The 7,321-nt window shown below is 36.5% G+C and overlaps 1 protein-coding gene across 5 annotated transcripts in view; it reads right to left on the bottom strand.

Moving 5' to 3' along the window:
* The window catches only part of LOC106876102 (ataxin-1), a 533,072-nt gene that overhangs the window by 170,357 nt on the left and 355,394 nt on the right, over positions 1 to 7,321 (bottom strand). For all 5 annotated transcript variants that reach the window (XM_052975101.1, XM_052975100.1, XM_052975099.1 and 2 more), the window contains one exon: positions 1,570 to 1,607. The gene's annotated coding sequence lies outside the window, so the exon portion shown is untranslated. The remainder of the gene's footprint in view (positions 1 to 1,569; positions 1,608 to 7,321) is intronic.

Raw genomic sequence — 7,321 nt, 5'->3', positions numbered from 1 at the left:
GTCTACCAAATTCTCTCACAAGGCTTTGATCGGCCTGTGGCTATAGTAGAAGACATTTGCCGAAGGTACCGCGTAGTGGGACTGAACCCCAAATCATGTGGTTGGTAAGCAAACTTCTTACCACACAGCCATGCCTGCGGACACTATTTCATATTTTTCAACTTATTTATACGTTTATGTATTTGTTTTGCAAGATTCTTGATGTGAAAACGTGTGTTGAAAAAGATATTATATTTGGGGACGGTCATCTTTTGATAATTAAACACACGGACTGTTTATTTGATCTTCACTTCAGCTTTATTTTTAGTTTATTTGTCAAACTTCTTTCGTCATACATTCTGTGACCTCTTCAACGACTCTCCGTCTCATGTGTCACCATTTGTCCTGCCTATTCCAGTCTAGCACATCAAATATACAGTACGTGGGCAAAAGATAACCATCGCCAAGTATTACAATAACATATTTATAGTTGTATTTCGGGACGATCATTTTTCTTTTTCTTTTTTTTTTTTGCCAAATAAACACACGCACTATATATTTGTTATTCACTCGTTTATTAATGTTCTTATTTTAACGCCTGTCCATTGTCCGGAAATCTTTCGTCACACATCTGTGACCTTTTTAACGACACTTTTCGTTTTCGTGTGTTCTTGCTCCACTTACTCCAGTTTCCATTCAATGGAGTAAGTGGAGCAAGAACACATACGAAAACGAAAAGTGTCGCTGAAGAGGTCACAGATGTGTGACGAAAGATTTCCGGACAACGGACATGAGTTAAAATAAAACAGTAATAACTAGTGAAGAACGAATATACAGTACGTGTGTTTATTTGGCAAAAAAAAAAAAAAAATGACCGCCCCGAAATACAATATCTGTTTCAACACACGATTTCACATCAAGAATCTTGCAAAACAAATTGATAAACGTAACTTATTTATACCTCTCCATGTGTTATGAGGATTCTTGGCTTTCACCCAGGCGGCCCGGGTTTGATTCCCTGCATAGCTGTGGGGTAAAGAAGACAGCTTTGCAGCGACGAGGTTTCGAGTCTAGTGCTACAGCGCGATATCTTGGGTAAGTACTATTATAATTCTGGACTGACCAATGACTTGTGGGTGAACCTCGTAAGCAGAAAATGTATGGAAGCCCGTCGTTTGTGTGTGTGAGGGAAAGAGAGCGGAGGGGAGAGAGAGAGGAGGGGAGAGAGAGGAGGGAACGGAGGGAGGGAGGGAGAGAGAGAGCTCTTGTGTTTGTCCCCCTCTCGCTCGACAACTGATGCCGGTTTGTTTACGTTCTCGTAACTTATCGATTCGGCAAAAGAGATGAATAGAATAGGTACTACACTTAACGAAAAAATATAGCCCTGAAGTCGATTTGCTTGACTGAAACCCCTCAAGGCGGCGCCCCAGCATGACCACAGTTTAACGGCTGAAACAAATAGTAGATACACCACTTTTATATGTCACCAGATCTTTTCTTTTTCGTTAATTCATTAATCCATTTATTCATTTAATTATATTTCATATTTCTCATTTGCTCACTATGCGAATCATTTATTTATTTACTCACCCGGTTAGAACGAGATCCACATAGCTGCAGTTGGTCACCTGTAAAATAAAGCAAAAACAACGATGTTTATACATGAGTTGATTATGGCTACGTGAAAACAGATTTTTGTATTTGTTTAGTTAAACCCATGTCAGATCTGATCTAGTAAACCTACTGCGAGTCTTTATCGCCCTGGCTTGTATTTCCAGGCATGGTTATGGCAAGACATTGATGAGGTAAAATGCACGATTACATAATGCTCCTATACAGTTATGTAATTATTTCAGTATTTTGGTGAAACGTGTGTATGTCCAATATGTAGTGAGACGTGAGTCTTGAATGCAGAGGGCGAGACAAAATGTAGAAAAGGAGTGAAGCTAGCATGCTCTGATGAATACACAATGTAAATATGTAAAAAAAAAAAAAGAAAAGTGGGTATAAAAGGTATCAGATGGAGTATGGAAGAAAGAAACCGGTATGGACAAGGACAGCTATATTAAAAAGTGCCGGTCGCTTCACGTAGACCGTTTGCAAATGCGGAAAACCTAAGAAGACATAGAACGAAGTGGTGAAGGCTGATCTCAAGATCTTGAAATTCACAGAGGGGATGACAAAGGACCTGAATGACTGGAGAATATGAATGTATGTATATATAAACATACACACAATGACAGCAAGAGAGAGAGAGAGAGAGAGGGGGGAGGAGAAGGCAGGCACTATAAGTAAATACCATATTTAAAAAAAAATAAAAGCAATGTCAATGTCAAATGCGCTACGTTTAAAATAGCGTGTTCGCACTCGTATTAATTCAGCTAACAGGAGGAAACGGCGGAGGGCGGTGATTCTCCGACTGTATGTTTGAATATGCACATACATACATACATACACACACAGTGCTTTAGTTATTTCCTTTTGCATTTAAAGCTTGACATATCATTGTATATTTGCTTGTCATTTTTACTACAACTATTTTCTCGTCAGTAGGTGTGTATACTTGTGTGTGCATGCCTTGCGAGTGTGTCTATGTGTGTGTGTGCCCATTCCTGTCCGATGCATGACTTCACCAGTGATAGTGATACAAAGTATATAAATGAAATGGGTGTGTATGTGTGTGCCATTCTATTTTTAGCTCTCTCTCTCTCTCTCTCTCTCTCTCTCTATATATATATATATATATATATATATATATATATATATATATATATACTGTTGTGTCTGGGGAGAGTCATTTTCTTTTTGTGCCTTATAATTTAAAACACTCACCGGTAAAATTTCCACTTAATTCCTATTTTTATTTTTCCTGAAATTTTCGTTGCGTCTTGCAACCTTTTCAATAGTCAAGACTATTGAAAAGGTTGCAAGACGCAACGAAAATTTTAGGAAAATAAAAATAAGGAATAAGTGGAAATTTTACCGTTGAGTGTGTTAAATTTTAAGGCATAGTAAGAAAATGACTCTCCCCAGACACAACAAAATATGCTTCAACACACGAACTCACATAAAGAATCTTGCAAACCAAATCCAAAAACGAAATATATATATATATCAAGAAAAACAAAGATAGATAGATAGATAGATAGATAGATAGATAGATAGATAGATAGATAGATAGATAGATAGATATAGACAAATAGATAGATAGTGAGTGAGAGTGATTGTATTATGCATGGTTGTTGACAACGAAAGCATTAACATATCACGCCTTTAAAGCAATTCGTACACAGCGTGTCATAAGAATGTTTACTTTTTCGCGGTGAAGTTTAAATTGCTTGCTTATGAAAACGTATTATTTTGCATTTCTAATTATTAAAAAAACAAAACAGAAAAAGAAACTAATGTACAGTGCACAGTGAATTAATTTTTAATCAATCAATTAATCCGTTTTGACAATGTATGCACTGCTATGTAAATTAGAATGACCGGTTAAATTGATTTCTCGTTTGTGTACGTTTATAAATAATGATTCCATAGAAGTTGGTTATACTTTCTCTGACGAAGAACTCTGAAGTGCAGAATTTAGAACGATCCCACATACGGCGAAACAACTTCTTTGACGCTTCAACCACAGAGTGAAAACTTAACTGTTTAAAAGTTACGGCTTACGTTTCAAACGTATATCTGTGCGTGCACGCATGTATCTATTTATCTATCTATATCTAACTATCTATATAAACTTGCTTCCCAACCACATGGTATCGGGTTCAGTCCCACCGCGTGGCACCTTGAGCAAATACTTTTTACTATAGCCTCGGGTCGACCAAAGTCTTGAGTGGATGTGGTAAATGGAAATGGAAAGGGTGATTCAACCCAATATTTATATGCTATTATTTACAACTTTATGTGCTTCGAGAAGCACTGCTCCCTATACGTGTGTACACACGTGTGTGCATATGTGAGTTGTTTGGTATTTGATATACCTGCATTTATCTAATGCTGTTCATATGCATACCACTGGCCACTGAGTGATTTCTCTCACCTCATTTTTGCTTAAATTATGCAAATTACCTTGTGATAGATGTGTTCAACTCGTTTTGTGCAAGGCTATGTCCTTTGGATACAGGAGAAAAAAGGAAGACGATTATCGTGCTGGCGAAGGAAAAATACCCGAAACGTCAAAATTTACTTTTTTCATTCTCTGAAACTTATAATATTGGCCACGAACTCATCTCGTCTTTTTTCTTTCTTTTTTTTTTACGCTGCCTGTCAAACTCTCTACACTTACAAACACAGGAACACACATACACAGGCCTTAGAATCACAGTTACGCTTACATATACTCACACACACACACACACACACAACTTTATCTTTCACTTGTTTCAGCCATTAGACTGTGGCCATGCTGGGGCACCGCCTTGAATCTTTAGTCGAATGTATCGACTCCACTACGGCAGTATCTCTTTTTCTTATAAGCCTGATACTTATTCTATCGGTTACTTTTGCCGAACCGCTAAGTTATGAGGACGTAAACACAGGAGCACCGGTTGTCAAGCGGGGGGGGGGGCGAAAGAGACACAAAGACATACACGTAGGTATATATATATATATATATACACACACACACACACGACGGGCTTCTTTCAGTTTCTGTCTACCAAATCCACTCACAAGGCTTTGGTCAGCCCGAAGTTATAAAAGACACTTGCCCAAGGTGTCACGCAGTGGATACACATACATAGACAGTAAAACACACATATATACGTACATACATATACACACTTTATACACATATATATACGAGGATTTAAAAAGTTTCCAAGTAACAAATACATGATAATATTATGTATATATATAAAAAAAAAACGTATGTTTACTTTCTTTATAAACACATGAACCTTATATACGGAAAATAGTTGTGGCAAATGTATTATACACACGCATTTTATATATACTTAATTATTAGACATCGGAAAATATTTATTGTAACACAGTTATCGTAAATCATAACGCATTTTATATGCATATATGCCGGTAGAGACATATAAAATAGCTATATAATAAAATAGAACTTCAGAAAGCAGCTATAGTAAAAAATATCACACACACACACTCTCTTAGACGCACAGAAAGTAGTTATAGTAAATATATACACACTTTATGTACATATGTACAAAACTCGCATACGTTATATATAGAAAACATACGCAACGAGAAAACTTGTACACACAAACACACATGATATAAAAATATAGCGTTTTACAAAAGCTATTTCCTGTGTATATATATGTGTGTTTGTAAAGAGCGTGTGTGTGTTACAAGAAGTATTTTGTAGAAGCAGTTTATAGTAAAAATATTCTACGCACACATACAGTATACATAGAAAAATAGTTACACACACACACTCTCTCTCTCTTTCTTTCTCTCACTCTCTCTACGCTCACACACCATAGGAATTTTATATACACATACACACTGGTGTTTTTAAAAATAGTTATAGTAAAAATACACACACACACACGCACAAACATACAATACTATTATACACACGCATACAAATTTACAAACGCTTAGAAAACATACACACACCCAGGCAAAATTTATATGCATAGAAAATAATTATCAGAAATACACATGTACAAAGTTTCTGACACTCAGATAATAGTAATTTTTTAAAAAGATACAAACACACTCACTAGGAACTACGTATAGAAACTTTTAGACGCACTGAAAATAGTAATAGTAAAACACACACACATGCATACATACATTCTCAGACACACACACTCACTAGAAACTGCGTATAGAAACTTTTAGACGCATTGAAAATAGTAATAGTAAAACACACACATACACACACACACACACACACATACATACATACATACATTCTCAGACACACACACACTCACTAGAAACTGCGTATAGAAACTTTTAGACGCATTGAAAATAGTAATAATAAAACACGCACATACATACATTCTCAGACACACTAGAAATTACGTATAGAAACTTTTGGACGCATTGAAAATAGTAATAGTAAAACACACACACACACATACATACATTCTCAGACACTGAGAAAAGTTATAGTAATACACACACACACACACACACATACAAAATACACGCACGCATATACTTAGAAAACACTTATAGTAAAAAAAAACCACACACACACAGACATACCGTATATACACGGACACACACTATGTACACACACGCATACAACTTCTCAGAAGCTTAGGAAATAGCAATGTTAAAAATACACATATACGCAAATTTTATCGGCACAGACAGGAAAGAGTGATAGTAAAACGTTCGCGTGTGCGCGCACACACACACACGCATACATTGGAGACATTTTGAAACTAGCTATTATAGTAAAACAGACACAAAGACGACTACAATAACAACAGCAACAATGATGACTGGGAGAAAGTACCAGCAAAAGAATAAATAAATAAATAAAATGTTCAGTACAACAACAGAGTTTGAAGTTTCAAGTAACAAATAAACATAATAATAATAATATTGTGAAAAGTTCTTTTACTATTATTTATTAGTAGTAGTGGAAGTGAAGGACAGCAGACGATATAAATATTATATACATATATATATATATACACATTGAGAGACAGACATGCTCATACACTTAGAGACACTCAAAAGACATGCACACACACACACACACACACATGCATAATACATACATAGACATACATGTCGACATACACAAATACACGCAAACACAAGATTCCCACACTATAGACACACAAATAGAGAAAGGCACATACACACACACACACACACCAAAGGCGCAGAGATACGCAAAGTTACGCATATATATGTAGTCACAGACGTACACGCACACACCGACATACACAGATCAGAGACAGTTACACACATAGAGACAACCGTATATAGATGCACATACACTGCCAACACATATAGACACACATACACACACATTCACGTACTAAAAGCACATAGATACATATATACATACGCACATAGATACGTACAGATTCACACACGCGCGCATAGATCAGAGAGAGAAAGAGACACAGATAGACATATATATATATAGAGAGAGAGAGAGAGAAAGAGAGAGAGAGATACATACATATACACATACATAGACTCAGCCGTTCACGCAGTCATACTCACACACACACATATATACACACACACACAGCCACAAGTACATAAGTCGGGGGGGGGGCTAGTTGACATGTGATCAAGTTTCTCGCACTGACCTACTTACCATCGACCTCAACAACTCACAGGGAGAGAGAGAGAGAGAGAGAGAGAGAGAGAGAGAGAGAGAGAGAGA

The sequence above is a fragment of the Octopus bimaculoides genome, chromosome 20 (assembly GCF_001194135.2).
Source record: "Octopus bimaculoides isolate UCB-OBI-ISO-001 chromosome 20, ASM119413v2, whole genome shotgun sequence".
NCBI classification, from domain to species: Eukaryota; Metazoa; Mollusca; class Cephalopoda; order Octopoda; family Octopodidae; genus Octopus; species Octopus bimaculoides.
This window is presented reverse-complemented; position numbering and strand designations above follow the sequence as displayed.